General features: G+C 45.3%; 1 protein-coding gene across 2 annotated transcripts in view; it reads left to right on the top strand.

Annotated features, from left to right (window-relative positions):
* Positions 1-448: 448 nt before the first annotated feature.
* Positions 449-20075, top strand: part of ENTPD7 (ectonucleoside triphosphate diphosphohydrolase 7) — a 168109-nt gene continuing 148482 nt past the window's right edge. For both annotated transcript variants that reach the window (XM_036827757.1, XM_036827756.1), the window contains exon 1: positions 449-773. The gene's annotated coding sequence lies outside the window, so the exon portion shown is untranslated. The remainder of the gene's footprint in view (positions 774-20075) is intronic.

Below are 20075 nucleotides of genomic sequence, written 5' to 3'. Positions count from 1 at the left end.
GCGGGGAGAGCGGGGCGGGCCCGAGGATTCGGAACCCCAACACTGTAGGCTCACGACACCACAGAGGCGGGTCGGAGCCATGGCTGGTAAGCCAAGGGCAGGGGGCACCCGGCGGGGCCTGCAAGGCTGGCAAACTTATCAGAGGCTTGGACCTTAGCAGGGTCTGGGGAATTCGACTGAAGGGGGAGGTGAAAAGAGGTTCCAGGAGGAGCCGCGAGTCCCCTCTAACCCATGCTGCAGGGAGGAAAGGGTCGGGAGGGGAAACCTAGCTCCTCTGGGCAAGGCTCCTCGGCGTCCAGCGTCCGGCGGTTCCCGGGCGCCGCCGGGGTGGGGCCGGGTGGGCGGGCTCTTGGCTGGAGAGCTTCTCGTGCAGGAGGCGGGTTGGTTCAAGGCCTCCATCGCAGCCTCCTCCTCCTCCTCCGCTTTACGGTTCAGGGCTCAGGGGGGGAAGTCCCGGGCGCCTTCTCCCAACTCGAGGGGCCCGAGCCAGGGAAGAACGGCGGATTCTCGGTGACTAGAGTTCAGTGCTCTGCTGCCTCCTGCTCCGCGTGAACGGAGGGAGCCTCGGAACCGCGGGGGGCGGCGCAGGTGCTTCGGCGCCGGGCGCCGCGTCTCACACAGGGCTGGGGCGGTCAGAGCCCGCTGGGCAGGGAGCCACCGGCGAGCCCCGGGAGAGCCTGGCCAGCTCTCGGGGTGAGAGCCCAAACTGGAAGATCCAACCGTCCTGGCAGTCGCAACCTGGACGCGGAGCCAGGCCAGCGCGCGGCGCGGAGGTAGGACGCTCCGCGGAGGGTTTGGTGAATCCATAAGGCCTCCGTGCCAAGTCCAGGGAGGCCTGGGGCGGGAGAGGGCACTGATCTCAAAAGGACGCTTGCTTTTTTGACAAAACGCTCCCGCAAAAAGCCTAGACTGTAGGTAACGTCAATAGCAGCAAAGTTTTCTAAAGGGGAGTTTAGAAAATTTATTGAAGTATGAAATACATACAGGAAAGACATAAGTGTACCTACAGTTCGCCGAATCTTCATAAACCTAACGCTCCTTGCGAACAACACCCAGATGAAAAACCAAAACAGTATCCGTCCCCCACCCCAAGTCCCCTCATGCTCCCTTTTGTCACCACCGTCACCGCCAAGGGTAACCACTATCCTGGCCAGGATAGATTGGTTTTTGCCTGGTTTGGAACATTATGTAAGTGGAATCACGTAGCGCGTAGGCTGTGTGCCTGGCTTTTTTCATTTGTGAGATTTATCTATCTTCTGCCTGTCGTTGTAGATTGTTCATTTGTATTATTTTACAGTATTCTCTTGTGTGAATGTGCCACAATTGATTCATCCACTCTGCTGTTAATGGGCGTTCGGGTAGTTTCTAGATTTGGGCTGTTGTGACTAATGTTGTTACAAACATTCTAGAACAGTATCCAGTAGAACTTTCTGCAGTAATGGAAGTGTTCTGCATCTGTGGTGTCCAGTATGGTAGCCACTAGTCACATGTGGCTGCTGAGCACTTGAACCGTGGCTGGTGTGACTGAGGAGTTGGACTTTTAGTTGTCTAAAATTGTAATTAATTTAAATGTAAAGAGTCATATGTGTTGGACAGCACAGTCCTAGCATGTCTTTTGGAGACTGTAATGCACATTTGTATTCTGTACATACCTAGGAGTGCAATTGCCATGTCTTAGGGGATGAAAGTCAGCTTTAGTAGATTCTGCCAAGCAGTTTTCTAAAGTTGGTTGTACCAATTTACACTTCTGTCAGGAGCAGCACCACATGCTCCCCGATACTTAGTATTTTAATCCATTTCAGCCATTCTGGTGAATATGTAGTGAAAAGAGGCTTTTGTTCCCTTTTAAGACTATGAAAATTGACATTTCACCATAGTAAAGATGATGATGATAATGATGATGGTTGGAGGATTTCTTGGGGACTGAGAGACGTTATAGGGGTTGAAAGCTTACCCTTTATGCCACCCCACTTCTGCAGTTGGGCCTCCCACCCAATCAACCTTCTGCCCTAGGAACTGGACCAGGATTAGCAGGACACTAGGGAAGAGGCTGTAGGTTTGGAAGTGATCCATCTCCCACATCTGTTGTTACTTTTTGCCTTCTTAAAATCAGCGCCCCTCTTCCTTTACTGTTATAATTGGAATATCCCACCAGAGGTCATGGTGAGACTGCCTGGCAGGCTGCAGCCATGGCAGAGAAGCCAGGTTTTGTGCTGGCTGCAGTTTGAGTTTGCAGCTTGGCTCGGCCTTGTATAAAAAGGCAATAGCAATCCTGAGTGTGCTACTTCACTGGCTTGCTGAGAAGCAAAGTCAGCCCTGGGAAAGCAGTAGGGCGACTCCTTACTGTGTCAGGCTGTGTGTGTGTGTGTGTGTGTGTGCGTGTGCGTGTGCGTGTTGCTTTGTAGACATGCTCTCTAATCCACAGAATAATCTTGTGAGTTTACACATGTGAAAACTGAGGCTCAGAGATGTTAAGTCATTCCCCTCAAGGCCACACAGTTAGTAAACAGTGGCAGCAACCCCAGGAGGACTTTCCACCCAATGCCACTGAGAACATTTCTGACGTTTTCTACCTCCCTTCCCTGGGTAAACAGAGCCCTGGCTGGTGCAGATCTTGAAATTCTGGATCAAATTAGATGTCCTCTGCTAAGTGTCCCTTTGGACGGACTCAAACCAATCATTGATGACTTGAAGTGTTTTTTTATGTTGTAATACTAGTGAAACTCACTTTGTGTGACATACGAGTTCTTGGAAAGTTGTGTGCAAAAGAGCTTTTTGCTTGTGGCGAGGGAGAAAAACTGAGTACATTTTAAGTTCATCTCTGGAATTTGTTGCTTAAAGATATCCCAAAGTGAATTATTTTGTAAAGTGAAGGATTCTTTTGAAATATGAATAATAACCTAGCATTGTTGGGTTTTCAAATAATAAACAAGGGTAAAGAGCAGCTCAAAATTGTATACAGGATTCATCAATATTTCACACGTATTTCTTCTTTCATTGAGAAGGGTTCTAATGAAAGTTTCACCTGGACCATCTTGACAGTGAGCTCTCTGAGAGGTCCACAGATTACTTCTCTATCCAGATGTTAAGTTACTAGAAACCCAGTGCCCCCAGTGGCTACTGGTTGATTCAGGCTTAACTTGGGTGTGTTTTACAGTCCCTGATCACTTGGTGAGCCTCTCACGGATGGAGCTGAAGACTCAAATGGGTTATTAGATTAAAAGACCTTTAAGTCTTGAGATTCTGTAAACTAAATGTTACATGCCTATAGATTCATAGATTTCAGCTGTGCTGGTGGGAAGGGCCTTAGAAATCACCAAAGTCCAGCTCTTTGCTGATGCTGAATCCTGCCTGGAGCATCCTGGGCAAGAAACTGTCCCACAGCTCCTGGACACCACCCATGGGAGAACCACTCACCTCTCCACTCCCGAAGTGTGGAAAGTTCTGCCTTGTGTTCATGTGGAATCTGCCTCCTGCACCTTCCATCTGCTGCTCCTCTTGTTCCCACAGATGTCTACAGCTTCTGTATGTCAATTCTTCAAATATTTGAAGCCAGCCATCGAAACCCATGTAGACCTTCTCTCCTCAGGTGAAATAGCCTCAGTTTCTTTGACTGTCCTGAACCTCCTGGTCATTCTGCAGTGGGTGTTCTCTAGCTCACCCATTTCTTCTGTGCCTGGGCTGTTCTGGTGTATTCCCCATAGCAGGCCCCCCTTCCTAAGCCTTTAAACATTTCCATCTTCCCATCCTCTTCTGAGAAGGCTGAGGCCCACTGGCAGGCTCTCCCTCATGGGTCCCGCTGTGCTCAATTTATGTTTTTATTCCTTAGTCTTCAGAGGAATAAGTATCCATTCTGTCTACAAGTAACACTTCCCCTTAAAGTCTAGATATACTTTCTTTCCTACTTCTAGAAACAACGCTTCTTATTTTGAGTTCTGAGGTCCCCCCACTCTACAATTTAATATTCTCTACCTTCCTTCCTTTCACCCTCAAACATGTAGCAATCTCTCCATATTGTCTTCTCTTAACACTGGTGTCCCTTCCTCAAATATCTTTCCTTTCCCCTTTGGGGTCAGATTTCTGAATTTTTGTCTTGACAGCTGCTTTCCTTTCCCTCAGCCTGAATGCTGCTTACCTCCCAAGTGCTGGATATTGATGCCCAGTTGGAAGTTACCTTTGTGGTCAGTTGGTTCAGCTCTTTCCCTGATGCCCGATTCCCTCCTGAGGTGTTAAAGTCCTGCCCCTCCCCCTAATTATCTGAGACTCATTCTTTGAGATCAAACTGGCTTTTCCTCCAGCTTGTGCTTTATTACCTCTCTTCAGTGTTTGGCATAATGACTTTTTTCTGGAAAGTCTGGAAAGCTTTTGACACTCTCTACTATCCTGATCATTTTCTTTCTCAAAGAGTAGTTACTCCTCTTCCTTCTCCAGCCCCGCTTATTGGAACCCTCCAAGTCTCAGTGACTTTTCTACACTCTTGCTGTCCTAAAGCTTGTCATTGCATACACACAGCATCAACTATCACTTTTATATTAAGGGTCCCTGAATCTACAGCTTTTGCTTGGTCTCCCTCTAAAGTTATATTTTCAAATGCCCAGGGGATAATTCTTCATGTACCTATACCATTGTCACCTCAAGTTCATCACCACTCCCCCAACCTACTCACACCTCAACTTCTGCCCAGGGCATCACCTCTCCTTGTTCTCTTCCCTTTGGTTGGAACCAATCAGTCAACACATGGTTTCCCTGAGAGTCTCTCTTCTCTTAGAGCAGAAGAAATGGGAGAACAAACAATGTTTGAACACCTAAACATTTCAGGCACTAGGTTCTGCATATCCTGACCTGTTTAATACTTGAACCATCCTGAAAAGTAAGTGCCATTATCTACATTTTTAAAAAATTTATTTATTTTATTTATTTTTATTTTTGGCTGTGTTGGGTCTTCGTTGCTGTGCGTGGGCTTTCTCTGATTGCATTGAGCAGAGGCTATTTGTTGTGGTGCGTGGGCTTCTCATTGCAGTGGCTTCTCTTATTGCGGAGCACGGGCTCTAGGTGCGTGAGCTTCAGTAGTTGTGGCACACGGGCTCAGTAGTTGTGGCTCGTGGGCTCTAGAGCACAGGCTCAGTAGTTGTGGCGCACGGGCTTAGTTGCTCCGCGACATGTGATCTTCCCGGACCAGGGCTCGAACCTGTGTCCCCTGCATTGGCAGGCAGATTCTTAATCACTGCGCCACTGGGGAAGCCCCTATCTACATTTTAAAGGGTTAAGAAATGATATTTGGGGACTTCCCTGGCAGTCCAGTGGTTAAGACTCTGCTCTTCCATTGCAGGGGGCACAGGTTTGATCTCTGGTCGGAGAACTAAGATCCTGCATGCCGCATGGCATGGCCAAAAAAAAAAAAAGATTTTGAGGATATAGACACCTTGCTCAAGGACCCTCAGCTCTTAAGTGAAAGAATCCGGAGCTCAGATCAAGGTCTGGCTGATTCTAAAACCTAAGGACTTTACTATAGTGACCTTCTTCTTTTTTTTTTTTTTTAGTTTAATTTTATTTATTTATTTTTGTCTGCATTGGGTCTTTGTTGCTGCGCGCGGGCTTTCTCTAGTTGTGGTGAGCGGGGGCTACTCTTCTTTGTGGTGCACGGGCTTCTCTTTGCAGTGGCTTCTCTTGTTGTGGAACACTGGCTGTAGGCGCGTGGGCTTTAGTAGATGTGGTACGCGGGCTCAGTAGTTGTGGCTCGCGGGCTCAATTGCTCCGTGGTATGTGGGATCTTCCTGGACCAGGGATCAAACCCGTGCATTGGCAGGTGGATTTTTAACCACTGCGCCACCAGGGAAGTCCCTATAATGGCCTTCTAACTCGTCACCTGGCTTGGGCGTATCACTGATAAAGCCCATCCTCATACCAGCACCAGATTCATTTTCCGCAGATGCCTCTTAATCAAAGGTACCTACATTTTCTTAACTGCACTCTGGCCCCTTACTGTATGTAGGATCAAATGTACTCTCAAGACCACTAGTGAACCCTCATTACCATGCCTAGTCAACCAAATTTCTCATTATTGTTTAGTGATCTGTACAATCTCCTTACTGTTCCTCTCCCCCAACCCCTCTGTCTACCATGCTCTTTCCTGGAGGAATATTTCAGCTCTTCCCAGTCAAACCCCTCCTAACTTGTAAGTCTGATGCCTCCCAGTTATGAAGTCTTTTCCAGCTACCGCAGCTCACAGCTGTCACATATCACATTCTCTTAATGTCGATGAAATGGCCTCACCTGCAAAATTTAGCTCTTGATCCAAGCAGTGGTTTTATTTACTGTCTCGTTATTTCCATCTTCAATTTAAAAATAAGCTCCTTGAGGTAAGGATCATGTCTTATGCTTCTTTTGTATTATCTACAGAGTTAGATATAAAAGAAATAATTTAGGAGAAAATGCTTAGAAAAGTATAAAGTGCAGTATAAGCAAAGTATATTATTCTTAAAATTACTAGTGTTATAAACATTGGCAAAATGTATTGGGACCAGGTTCAACAAACAGCAGAAACATGAGGAATTCAATAAATAAGTCAGACCCAGAGTTCCTCCCCCCTCCTCCCATTTAATCCTTAACAACGCCTTCCTGCTCTCTCAGACTGAACACATAAAAGGAGAGGCACCTACAATGCCCACTAGATGATGGACTTTTTCAGGGCAAGGAATACTTGTCTCATCTATCCAGTTTTTTTTCCAGCACCTGAGTACAGTATTCAGAATATGCTGGGTGCTTGATATGTGTTTGATGAAAGAATGAACAACTGGAGGTATGACTTGGACCAGATGTTGGTGTTGTCCTACATTTCTGCTTCTTTGGGATTCTTTTCCTGCTTCCCCACGTGGAATGAGAGAATGTCAGAGCTGGAAGGGATCAGCCCAACCTCCCATTTTAAAGATGAAAAAACAATCCCAGAGAGGAGACCATCTGTCCCCAGGTCACCCCTCCTCTTTGTGGCCTTCTGACATCCTGTCCAATCCAGTATTTCCCCCACTATAATTCACAGTCTTCCTCTTTTCAGTGTTCTGTTGCTGCACCTATATCCAGCCCTTCTTCCTCTCTTGCAAGTGCCCTTTCCCACATCCCTTCATCCAACTCTGTACTCTGCATGCCCCCAACTTGTGTTTAATATTGTACATAGTGCTCCTATGAATGTGTACAAAAAATTCCTCTGAGGTTGTGAGCATACACACTTTTAAAACGTGTGACTGTTTGGGAGGAACACAACTTCACCAGGAAGTTACAGTTCAGAATCTCTTCAGGGCCTCTCTCCAGAAGAATTTCAGAATTTCTCTGAGTCCAGAAACATATTAGGATTTTAATAGTAATAAACCACAGTCCAATTGCTTAAAGTGCCGATGATGTACTAGATATTCTAGAAGGCGCATGGCAACTCTGCAACTCCAAGGCTAGTAGCTCCATTTTACAGATGAGTAAACTGAGGTGCAGAGAGGTAAAACAACTTGCTCAAGGTCACACAGTATCAGAGCAGGAGATTGATCTGATCTATTTGCCTTCTCTAGAAAAGTCTTTGAGACACACTGACCAATTATCAGCTGCTTCACTTGGATGTCCACTTCCTCCTCAGTGGCTGCTCTTGGTGAGGTCTCTCATGTAGGAACTTCTGCCACACTTTGGCTCTATCACTGTTCCCATCGGTTTAGCATCTCTGGAGAGCTCAGAGGCAGTGCCCTGCCTGCACCCCCTAGTGGTCACAGGGGGATGTACAAGTCCTTCTGGCACTGTCTCAGTACCTCTGTCAGCACCCTCTGGTGTTGGCCAGGGACGCAAAGTCATATAGACTTAGGCTTTCAGAGGTGCACTTAATCTCCCAGGGTGGAGGGTAGGCTGTTCCTTGAGGAAGGACCCGGATTCTCCGAGTCCCCCACTCCTGATAGTCCTTTAAGGGAGACACCCCCCCATGCCTGACAGTGACCAAAATCAGTTAAGAGAGGGACTTGACAACAGCTTCAAGTTCCTCTTTAGCGAGTTAGCAAGAGCATCTGACTCAGAGTTCACATAACTCGTTCTTGGCTTCGTCCTTTGTTCACTGACATACCTATGCTTAGCATTGTGCCAAGTTCCCAAATTTGCTTATCTTACATGCCCTTGATAGGTCTCAGTCTCTCTAACCAAGAGTGTCCTCATCTGAAAATAGGGAACACCTGCCTCACCTACCTATGGGGATGTGATGAGATCAAGCCAGAGAGCAAATGTTACATGGTTGTGAGGTTTGAGAGAGTCCACCTTCCTCTTCCACTGCCATCTTGGGGGCACTGGAGCCTATGTGCAGATCAAGCCTCCAGGGCTGCCCACAGTCTTGCAGCCTCCTTCAAATAAATAAGCAGTCTTGCTCTGATTGAACTCTGGGTCACATAGACCCACTGGTGCCTTTGGGTAAACTAGGAAGGCACTGCTTTCTCCAAGTGGACGTGGCTTTGCCAGCTGCTTGGCTTGGCAAGTGGATGGAAATGGGTGTCTCTTGGACAAGGCACGTGTTGAGTGAACAACCCACACAGCCAAACACGGAGGCTTTGGTGCCATATGCGTCTGTTTATCCCTCTCCTTACTCCCTGAATAACACGACACTGAATGAATATGTGGGCCACATTTACAGGACACCAAAACAATCACTGTTTGGGGAAAATTCAGCAATAAATAGGTGACTCGGCCTGTAGCTGGGGGAGGAAAAGCCCAGCTTTCTGTCTGGGTTTGCTTGATTTCCTAGGCCCTGGGATAAACATAGCTCTTGTCACTGGCCCTACAGCCTAAAGAATTCCTCCCTTAAATGACCCAAGTTCCTACAGTGGATTTAAACCTTAAGTCACTAAAAGTGCAGATGAAGACTTGGGTTGTGGACAGTGATGAATTACAGACTTACACTTCAGGGCAAGTGAGGACAAATAAGCCTGCAATGAAAGACAACACCCCTGGGGAGGAGCAGGGCCCATGAAGGGCGTTTAGATTCCGTTTTCATCTTTTTCCCTGGACGCTCTTTGCTCTCTCCATCCGCTTCTCTTTCCGCTCCTCTCCTGTCCCCTCTCTGTCTTTCCTCCCTCTATCCCCTTCTGCCTCTCTCCCTCTCTGCCTCTTCCTTTTTAAACCTCTACTTAGCATTCTGTCTTCCTCTCTGTCTCCTTCTTCCTTCCTTCTTTCTCCCTCACTTTTCCTTTTCTCTACTAACTGACTTATGGAATTAAAGAATATTTGATAGCTTGATGAATTCTATTATTCGTATTGAAAAATAAGGCAATTCTCTCATGAAAATAGCAATTATATTAAATTGCTTTTTTATTTGTATATAAACCATAGTACTTTTTCCTGTGCCTCAGTGATCTTTGATAGAGAAAAGCCCCCATCCCTCAACACACACACAGTTCATGCAGCGCAAGGCAGGGGAGGGAAGCCAGCAACCCAAGCCAGCAAGGAGGCACTCGTCTGATTAGCATTAAGGGGAAATCCTCAGGACACCGACAGCAAGGAAGGGTTAAGATTGCAGAATGTTGAAGGTGGACCCTCTATTCCAAGCTCCTTGCTTTGTTTCCAGGCTCCTCATCCATCCACCCCACATCCCTGGAGTTTTCTGGAGAAGGCAAATAGATCATATCAATGCCCCCAGACAGGAAATGGAAGTCCAGAGATATTACATGATTTCTCCAAAGTCACGCAGCCGGTTCATGGGAAAACCTTGAGGAGAACCTATTTGTCAAGCACAACAAATATATAACACCAGGTATATCACGTGAGAACATCATAGGAGCTACAAGAATTGGAACAGCTTGATAAGACCCAGTTACCACTTAAGTGGAATTATGACCCCCAGGGAGAAGCTAGGTCATTTAACCAACACTCATTTACCAGGTGGACAAAATGGGATTCGGCCCTAGAGTCTATGGATTACATGTCAAATTCACATTCACACACAATAGGTCACTCTAATGGAGGGGTCAGGGATACGGGCCATGCACACAGAAGATGATCTGGTTTCCTTTCAGCACTCAGTCCACACCCAGTGCCTCCCTCGCTGACATGTTAGACAACAGCTCCAAGCAGCTGCTCCCGTTACTGTCCGCCCCTCTGTATCCTCTAAGTACCTTCTGCAACCTGCCACGTGACTCCTCTTCCCAGGGAGGCTGTGATCTGCAATTAGCAGGCAGTCTAGATGACTGGCTTTGAGTTTATTAAGTCCTGAATTCCCAAGTACACTTTGTTCTTTTTCTTCCTCCCTTCCTTCCTTCCTTCTTTTCTTTCCCTTCCCTCCTTCCTTCTTTCCTTCCTTCCTTCTTTCTTTTTTTCTTTCTTTCTTTCTTTCATGACACCAGTCACTTTATGTTCAGCCAAAAGAAAATATTTATGGAGTACTTTTCTAGCCAAGCACTGTGCTGGGCACTAGGAATACAGATACAATAAGCCAGGCTCCCTTCCCTTCCACTGGTTACAGTGTCATGGGAGGTGGGGTGGCACATTCATGAAAAACATTTTCCTCCCTCTGAGATGGGAAGGGGTAGCCTGTGGGTTGCACAGGGTGCTATTGGCCCAATCAGGGCAGACTTTTCTGGGAGGCGGGTGACATCTGAGCCAAGTTTTGAGGCATGAATAGAAGTTGGCCAGGCCAAGTGAAGAAAACTAGTTCTGTCAAAAGAAAGGTGGAAAGTTGGTGGGAGAGGGGGTTGAGAGAGGACTCGGGGCAGGTTGTGCTCACTTGTGTCGCTACAGTTTTTCCACACTGCAACTATCTCTCTGCGGGAGAAACAGGTAGAAAGGCATAAGTTTTATTTTGACTCTAGGAACAATTTCCTTTGGCTTTAAAACTTATGTTGGAATAATGGGTGAAACTGTGCAGAGGAGAGGGGTATATGGGAACTCTCTTCTATCTGCTCAATTTTTCTGTAAACCTAAAAACGTTCTAAAAATAAATTATTAATTTAAAATTTTATGTTGGATTATTTAATTTAATTAATTTTTGGAGGGGGGAAGTCAGCTAATGTTATCTTTGTCATCGTTGAGAACATGGAACTCCTTGGAAGTCATGATAAGGACTCTGGCTTCTCCGCCCATTCCTCTTTCCCCTTAGTGCCTCCCGGTCTCGGTAAAGGGTACCGCCATCACCTGTTCAGGCCAGCCTGATTTGATCATCCTTGATCCCTCCATCTCTAGTTCTATAGATTGTACTCTAAGCTGTCTCTAGAATTCATCCAGTCTGTTCCATCTCCTTTTCTTTCCCTCTGGAGCAGTCCACCATCATCTTCTCCCAGGCTGTCCTCTTCAGTGACCTCTTAAGTGGACATCCCACTTATATTAGTCTGCTTAAGCTATCACAACAAAGTGCCACAGAAATTTATTTTCTTACATTTCTGGAGACTGGAAGTCCAAAATCGTGGTGTCAGCGGGTTGCTTTCTTCTGAAGCCTCTCTCCTTGGCCTGTGGGTAGCTGTCTTCTCCCTGAGCTGTCTTCTCCCTGTGTCTTCATGTGGTCTTCCCAATGTGTGTGTGCATTTGTGTCCTAATCTCTTCTTTAAGGACACCAGTCATATCAGATTAGGGCCTGTCCTAATGACCTCGCTTGAACTTAATTACCTCTTTAAAGACTTTATCTCGAAATACATTCACAATCTGAGGTACCGGGACTAGGACTTCCACATACGAATTCAGTATATAACACCACTTACCCTCTGTGGCCCTCTGAGCCATTTTTCATGCACCCACCAAGGTGATCTTCTGAAAATGGAAGTCAGACCAAGTTACTTACCTGCTTCAAAGCCTTCAGTGGCTTCCCAGTGTATTTAAAATGAGATCCAAACTCTTCCCCGTGGCTTACAAAGCATGGTCTGACCCCTACAAACTGCCTCCCCCAAACTCTCCCTGCCTCTTCCCTGGCTCATCACCATGCAGCTACACAGGCTTCCTTACGTTTTTTTTTTTAATTAATTAATTAATTTATTTATTTTTGGCTGTGTTGGGTCTTCGTTTCTGTGTGAGGGCTTTCTCTAGTTGCGGCAAGCGGGAGCCACTCTTCATCGCGGTGCGCGGGCCTCTCACTGTCGCGGCCTCTCTTGTTGCGGAGCACAGGCTCCAGACGCGCAGGTTCAGTAGTTGTGGCTCACGGGCCTAGTTGCTCCGCGGCATGTGGGATCTTCCCAGACCAGGGCTCGAACCCGTGTCCTCTGCATCGGCAGACAGGGCTCGAACCCGTGTCCTCTGCATCGGCAGACAGATTCTCAACCACTGCGCCACCAGGGAAGCCCCTTCCTTACGTTTTTAAAATACATGAAACTCTTCTATGCTCTGCCCACTCTTCACCTGGCCACCTCCTACTCATCCTTCAGTTCTCAGAGACGCCTTCCCTGAAGGCCTGGTCTCAAGTAGGCGCCCACTGTGATTCTCAATCCTAGCCTCCAGTGCCTTTACTTTGTATCTTTTATCACAATTTGATATCACATGTTTTTTTGTTTACTTGTTTTGTTTGTCTTTCTGAGGACAAAGACCATTTCTGTTTTGTTCCTGCTGGTGTCCTTGCTCTTAGCATAATGCCTGGTACAGGGAAGGTGCTCAGCAAATATTTACTGAATGAGTGACAGAATGAACTGGGAGCTTGCACTTTATTCTCCAGGCATGGGAAGCTGCAAGGGATTTCTAGCAAGGGAGTAACGTGGTCAGATGCACGTTTGAGAGATATCATTCTGGCTACAGTGGGGAGCGGGTGAGTTAAGGGTCTGATCCTGGAATCAGGGAAACTAGTGGGAAGACTACTGTAATAGCCCAAGTGAGAAATGATGAAATATTGAACTAGGGTCATGGAAATGAGGTAGCATTTATAGGATGTGACCATTTATCGGATGTAAGGAGAAGGGGGACTCCGAGATTCTTGGACCAGGTGAGAAGGTGAATGGGAGTATCTTTCATGGAGACTGGAAGAGAGGAGGAACAGGTTGGCTGAGAGTCTTGGGGGATAAATTAGAATACTTATCTCCCCACTAGAAGGCTCGCCTTAAAGACAGGGACTGTGTTGAAGTTCCCATTTAAAAAATACATTGCACATAGTAAGCCCTTAGTAATCCCAGTTGGGGAAGTGCATGTAGGCCCTTAGTCACATGCACACCGTCAGTTATAGAAACCTTCACTTCTGTCCACAGCCTGAACACCCTGGGGATGTTGGTTCTCTGAATTCCCATGTCACTCATCCTCCAGCCCTGCTCAGCCTGTTCCATTCCTGATGACCCCCCACTCTTTGCTTGTTTTCGGCCCTGGCAGAAACAAAGCAAGCCCAAAATACACCATCCAACTGGCAAGTGATGAGTGATTAGCTGCCTGGCTCTAAAAGGCTGGAATGAGGCGGCCTTTCAGTACTAAGTGCAGTAACCCTAGCCCTCGGCTTGTTGTAATTCTAGATGGAGGTGGTCTGGGACTGGGCGTGGGCAGGGCAGCATGAACAGACCCTCGAGGTCCAGCGGGAAGTGGGACGAGAGCGCATCTCTCTGCAGTCAATTGAAAGTATGAAATTAACGCTCAAATGGAGGGAAATGAGATGCACTGGATTACATGAGAGGATGAGTGATTCTTCTCGCTAAGGGAAGGCTCTCTGCAGGGGATGGGATGGCAGGTTTGGTGGCCACACTTAGTCTCTTTCTTGCTCCTCACCTAAGATAAGATACTACATTTATACAAGGAGATTCTCATTGCTTTTTTTCTTCACGTTATTTCTGCCAAATATCCTACAGCTCTGTGGCTTTGGGCAAGTAACTTAACCTCTCTGAATTTTAGTTTCCTCATCAGTAAAGTGGGAGTTGTAGCCCACACCTCAAACAGCTGTTGTGAGAACCTAAATGAGCTAAAGGATTTAAGGAATTATAGAGGCATTCCATAATTGAGGTGGTTAGATCCTACCAAAAGCAAGTCTCTATTTCAGAAGCACCAGGGCACTGGAGAATGCAGTCAGTGCTCAGATGCCTGTGGTTTACAGTGTGATAGTAAGTATGTGTTCATTTAATCTGTGCTCTAGGAAAGTCCCGGTGCCTTAATCAAGAATATACAGCACAGGAGTGATCAGTTGGCATTTAATTAAATGTTCACAGCTACTATGAAGGTTTCAGTCTTTATCTCCCATTACCATCAGAGTATTATAATTAGCACAATAAGGGTATTAGATAGCATAATAAGGGTATTAGATTCACTGGGGGTGGGGGAATGTGGCTTGTTAATAAACCCCATTAGAAATGAGTCCTCATCATTAAAATCAGTGGTCTGGAAGATATGTATATTGGCTAAGACAGTTTACAGTCCCTCCCAACCCTTGCATGATCAGAAAAAAGAGTCTGCTGAGCCCCACACCATTCACCTTTCTGGAGGGTACCTGCTGCTAGATTCTAACATGGTCCTGGGTCCAGCCATAACATCAAAGGATTCGATTTGCCTGAAGCCTTAAGGTTAACCCACTCCTGCTTCTGGATTTTGGAGACCCACCTGGAGCAAAGCTTTCGTGCAAGGCCTGGTTAGAGCACCTCAGAGGACAGAGCCATGATCAGCTTTCAGAACAGGTCCTTTTGTGTCTACTTGCTGATAAAAGTGTGTCTAATAAGTGTCCAAAATGTGGCAGAATTTGACCTGAAACTTGTGTGAAGTGGTTGGGGGAGCAGCTAGCCCTCAACAACCCGTAATGTTTGGGAGCTACCTACAGCTACCGAAAACAACCTAACAGTTTGTGCATAATTAAATTCGTTTAGGTCGGTTTGCAGCAGCTGCTGTTAATGTATGTTAGGGCCAAGCACTTTATTTACCTTATTTCATTTAATCCTCAGAACAAATCTGTGAGGTAGGCCCTATTATTATTCCAATGTTTTTAACCAGGGAAAAGGAGGCCCAGAGATCTTAATGCACTGCCCAAGATCACACAGCTACTAATTAGTGGATCAAGTTTTGAATCCAGAGCCCTTGTGCTTAATCAGTGCACACTACTTCCTGATAGCATTTGAGGGTTTGAGATTGAAAACTGTTTCCCTCAAACAGGGTCAGGCTATAGTCTGGCTTTGCTCGCAGCTATGCCTTACGCATCTCAGCCCACTGCTGAGAAACGGCCACCTTCAAACTGAGCGGGAGCTGCCCTGCTCGGACTGTGTCACGGATTCTGGTGCCTCTGTCACAGATTCTGGCAATGGCCCAATGGCCACCTCTTGACCCTCCCTTTTCACAGTTTATTTCCTCTTTTCCTCCCTCATTCTTCATATAGACTCTTAGGGCCTCAGAGTTGGAACATCCAGTCCTGGCCAGAATATATAAATATACAAGATCCCAGAGGTGGTTCTTCAGCCTTGCTGAAATGCAGCCCAGCCTGGGCACTGATGCCATATTCGAATGGCTCTAATCCCTCGGGAGCTTGTCTTCTTATTGACCAGACTGTGCCTTCTTGTCACTTCATCCACTGGTCCTAATTCTGCCCACTGGAGTCACTCAGAAGCCCAATCCCTGTGTCACATGACAGCCCTTCAAGTACGTTAGGATGGATTCATGTGTCACTAAGTGTGCTACCTTAAAAGACCAATGGATGTCACATGCCTTGAGATATAATGTGGGATTTCTCCAGTTCCTGCAGGTCTCCCTGATGGAAGCTTTGGAACCTGAATGACTCTGGCTTCATAGGAATCTCTCCTGTCCTCTGGGCAGAGGTGCTTCCTGCCCAGCTTTCCAGAATCAAAGAGGAAGCTGCTAAAGCCCTCTCTCCTTTTACTATTATTTTTATTAAGCTATAACTTATACAATTATTTACACAGATCTTTTTTTAAAATTTATTGAGATACAATTTATTTACCATAAAATTCACTATTTTAAAATGTACAATTCACTGATTTTTAGTGTATTCCCAAAGTTATGCAACCAATACTACTACCTAATTCCAGAACATTTTCATCACTTCCAAAAGAAACCCCATACCCATTAGCAGTCCCTCCGATTCCCCTGCCCCCATCCTCGGTAACCACCACTCTACTTTCCGTCTTTTAGGATTTGCCTACTGTGGACATTTCATCTAAATGGAATCATACAATATGTGCTCTTTTGTGACTTCTTTCACTTCACATAGTGTTTTCAAGGTTCATCCGTGTTGTACCATGTATCAGAATTTCCTTCCTTTTTATGGCCAAATGATATTGCATTGTATGGATATACCACATTTTGTTTACCCGTTCATCAGTTGAGGGACATTTGGGTTGTTTCCACTTTTGGGCTGCTATGAATAATGATGCTGTGAAGATTTCTGAACAAGCTTTTGTGTGAACATGTTTTCGATTCTCTAGGAGTGGGACTGACGTTGCGCAGCTCGTAAGTGTATGTCCGTTTTAATGCATCTCATGTGGAGCTCTTTACACACATAAAGGTTTCAGCCTGGGCTTGGGACTTGAGTGAGCAGACAGAAACCTATCTCACTAACAACACGTGGTGGGATCCAAGTCAGCTGGAAAGCCCAGCCAGAGTTCCACTAGCAATTCTTTTTCCTCTCTCCCATGCCCTGAGAGGCTCAATGGTTTCTTCAATTCAAAGATGCTGTCTATTTGATAACAATTCAGAGGGCTGGGGTAGGGGAAGTGATGGCAGGAAAGTTTCTTTTGATATTGATTGTAAGATACCTCTTGATTTTAAAAAGTTAAATTGCGAGTGTCAGGTTTAATCCTTTCAACAACCCCATCTCCATCTTCTCTATGAAGAAAGTAAGGCTCGAGATTGGAACCAAGATGGTGGAGTAGAAGGACGTGCTCTCACTCCCTCTTGCGAGAGCACCAGAATCACAGCTAGCTGCTGGACAGTCATCGACAGGAGGACACTGGACTTCACCAAGGAGGATACCCCATGTCCAAGGACAGAGGAGAAGCCACAGTGAGACGGTAGGAGGGGTGCAATCACAGTAAAATCAAGTCCCATAACTGCTGGGTGGGTGACTCACAGACTGGATAACACTTATACCACAGAAGTTCACCCACTGGAGTGAAGGTTCTGAGCCCTACGTCAGGATTCCCAATCTGGGGGTCCGGCAACGGGAGGAGGAATTCCTAGAGAATCAGACTTTGAAGGCTACTGGGATTTGATTGCAGGACTTCGACAGAACTGGGGGAAACAGAGACTCCACTTTTGGAGGGCACACACAAAGTGGTGTGCACATCGGGACACAGTGGAAGGAGCAGTGACCCCAGGGGAGACTGAACCAGACCTACCTACTAGTGTTGGAGGGTCTCCTGCGGAGGTGGGGGGTGGCTGTGGCCCATCATGGGGACAAGGACACTGGCAGCAGGAGTTCTGGGAGGTACTCCTTGGTGTGAGCCCTCCTAGAGTCTGCCGTTAGCTCCACCAAAGAGCCCAGGTAGGCTCCAGTGTTGAGTTGCCTCAGGCCAAACAACCAACAGGGAAGGAACCCAGCCCCACCCATCAGCAGTCAAGCGGATTAAAGTTTTACTGAGCTCCCTCCACAAGAGCAACAGTCAGCTCTACCCACCACCAGTCCCTCCCATCAGGAAACTTGCATAAGCCTCTTAGATAGCCTCATCCACCAGAGGGCAGACAGCAGAAGCAAGAAGAACTACAATCCTGCAGCCTGTGGAACAAAAACCACATTCACAGAAAGATAGACAAGATGAAAAGGCAGAGGGCTATGTACCAGATGAAGGAACAAGATAAAACCCCAGAAAAACAACTAAACAAAGTGCAGATAGGCAACCTTCCAGAAAAAGAATTCAGAATAATGATAGTGAAGATGATCCAGGACCTCGGAAAAAGAATGGAGGCAAAGATCGAGAAGATGCAAGAAATGTTTAACAAACACCTAGAAGAATTAAGGAACAAACAAACAGAGATGAACAATACAGTAACTGAAATGAAAACTACACTAGAAGGAAACAATAGCAGAATAACTGAGGCAGAAGAACGGATAAGTGACCTGGAAGACAGAATGGTGGAATTCACTGCTGCAGTACAAAATAAAGAAAAAAGAATGAAAAGAAATTAAGAGAGCCTAAGAGACCTCTGGGACAACATTAAACACAACAACATTCGCATTATAGGGGTGCCAGAAGGAGAAGACAGAAAGGACCAGAGAAAATATTTGAAGAGATTGTAGTCGAAAACTTCCCTAACATGGGAAAGGAAATAGCCACCCAAGTCTAGGAAGTGCAGAGAGTCCCATACAGGATAAACCCAAGGAGAAACACGCCAAGACACATAGTAATCAAATTGGCAAAAATTAAAGACAAAGAAAAATTATTGAAAGCAGCAAGGGAAAAATGACGCATAACATACAAGGGAACTCCCATAAGGTTAACAGCTGATTTCTCAGCAGAAACTCTACAAGCCAGAAGGGAGTGGCATGATATACTTAAAGTGATGAAAGGGAAGAACCTACAACCAAGATTACTCTACCCAGCAAGGATCTCATTCAGATTTGATAGAGAAATCAAAAGCTTTACAGACAAGCAAAAGCTAAGAGAATTCAGCACAACCAAACCAGCTCTACAACAAATGGTAAAGGAACTTCTTTAAGTGGGAAACACAAGAGAAGAAAAGGACCTACAAAAACAATCCCAAAACAATTAAGAAAATGGTCATAGGATCATACATATCGATAATTACCTTAAACGTGAATGGATTAAATGCTCCAACCAAAAGACACAGGCTTGCTGAATGGATACAAAAACACGACTCATATATATGCTGTCTACAGGAGACCCACTTCACACCTAGGGACACATACAGACTGAAAGTGAGGGCATGGAAAAAGATATTCCATGCCAATGGAAATCAAAAGAAAGCTGGAGTAACAATACTCATATCAGATAAAATAGACTTTAAAGTAAAGAATGTTACAAGAGACAAGGAATGACCAGGGGATCAATCCAAGAAGAAGATATAACAATTATAAATATATATGCACCCAACATAGGAGCACCTCAATACTTAAGGCAACTGCTAACAGCTATAAAAGAGGAAATTGACAGTAACACAATAATAGTGGGGGACTTTAACACCTCACTTACATCAATGGACAGATCATCCAAAATGAAAATAAATAAGGAAACAGAAGCTTTAAATGACACAGTAGACCAGATAGATTGAATTGATATTTATAGGACATTCCATCCAAAAACAGCAGATTACACTTTCTTCTCAAGTGCTCACGGAACATTCTCCAGGATAGATCACATCTTGGGTCGCAAATCAAGCCTCAGTAAATTTTAAAAAATTGAAATCATATCAAGTATCTTTTCTGACCACAATGCTATGAGATTAGAAATGAATTACAGGGAAAAAAACGTAAAAAACACAAACACATGGAAGCTAAACAATACGTTACTAAATAACCAAGAGATCACTGAAGAACTCAAAGAGAAAATCAAAAAATACCTAGAGACAAATGGCAATGAAAACACGACGATCCCAAACCTATGGGATGCAGCAAAAGCAGTTCTAAGAAGGAAGTTTATAGCTATACAAGCCTACCTCAAGAAACAAGAAAAATCTCAAGTAAACAATGTAACCTTACACCTAAAGGAACTAGAGAAAGAAGAACAAACAAAACCGAAAGTTAGCAGAAGGAAAGAAATCATAAAGATCAGAGCAGAAATAAATGAAATAGAAACACAGAAAACAATAACAAAGATCAATAAAACTAAAAGCTGGTTCTTTGAGAAGATAAACAAAATTGATAAACCCTTAGCCAGACTCATCAAGAAAAAGAGGGAGAGGACTCAAATCAATAAAATTAGAAATGAAAAAGGAGACGTTATAACAGACACTGCAGAAATACAAGGCATCCTAAGAGATTACTACAAGCAACTCTATGCCAATAAAATGGACAACCTGGAAGAAATGGACAAATTCTTAGAAAGGTAATACCTCCCAAGACTGAACCAGGAAGAAATAGATAATATGAACAGACCAATCACAAGTAATGAAATTGAAACTGTGATTAAAAATCTTCCAACAAACAAAAGTCCAGGACCAGATGGCTTCACAGGTGAATTCTATCAAACATTTAGAGAAGAGCTAACACCCATCCTTCTCAAACTCTT

The sequence above is a fragment of the Balaenoptera musculus genome, chromosome 16 (genome assembly GCF_009873245.2).
Source record: "Balaenoptera musculus isolate JJ_BM4_2016_0621 chromosome 16, mBalMus1.pri.v3, whole genome shotgun sequence".
Taxonomy (NCBI): domain Eukaryota; kingdom Metazoa; phylum Chordata; class Mammalia; order Artiodactyla; family Balaenopteridae; genus Balaenoptera; species Balaenoptera musculus.
This window is presented reverse-complemented; position numbering and strand designations above follow the sequence as displayed.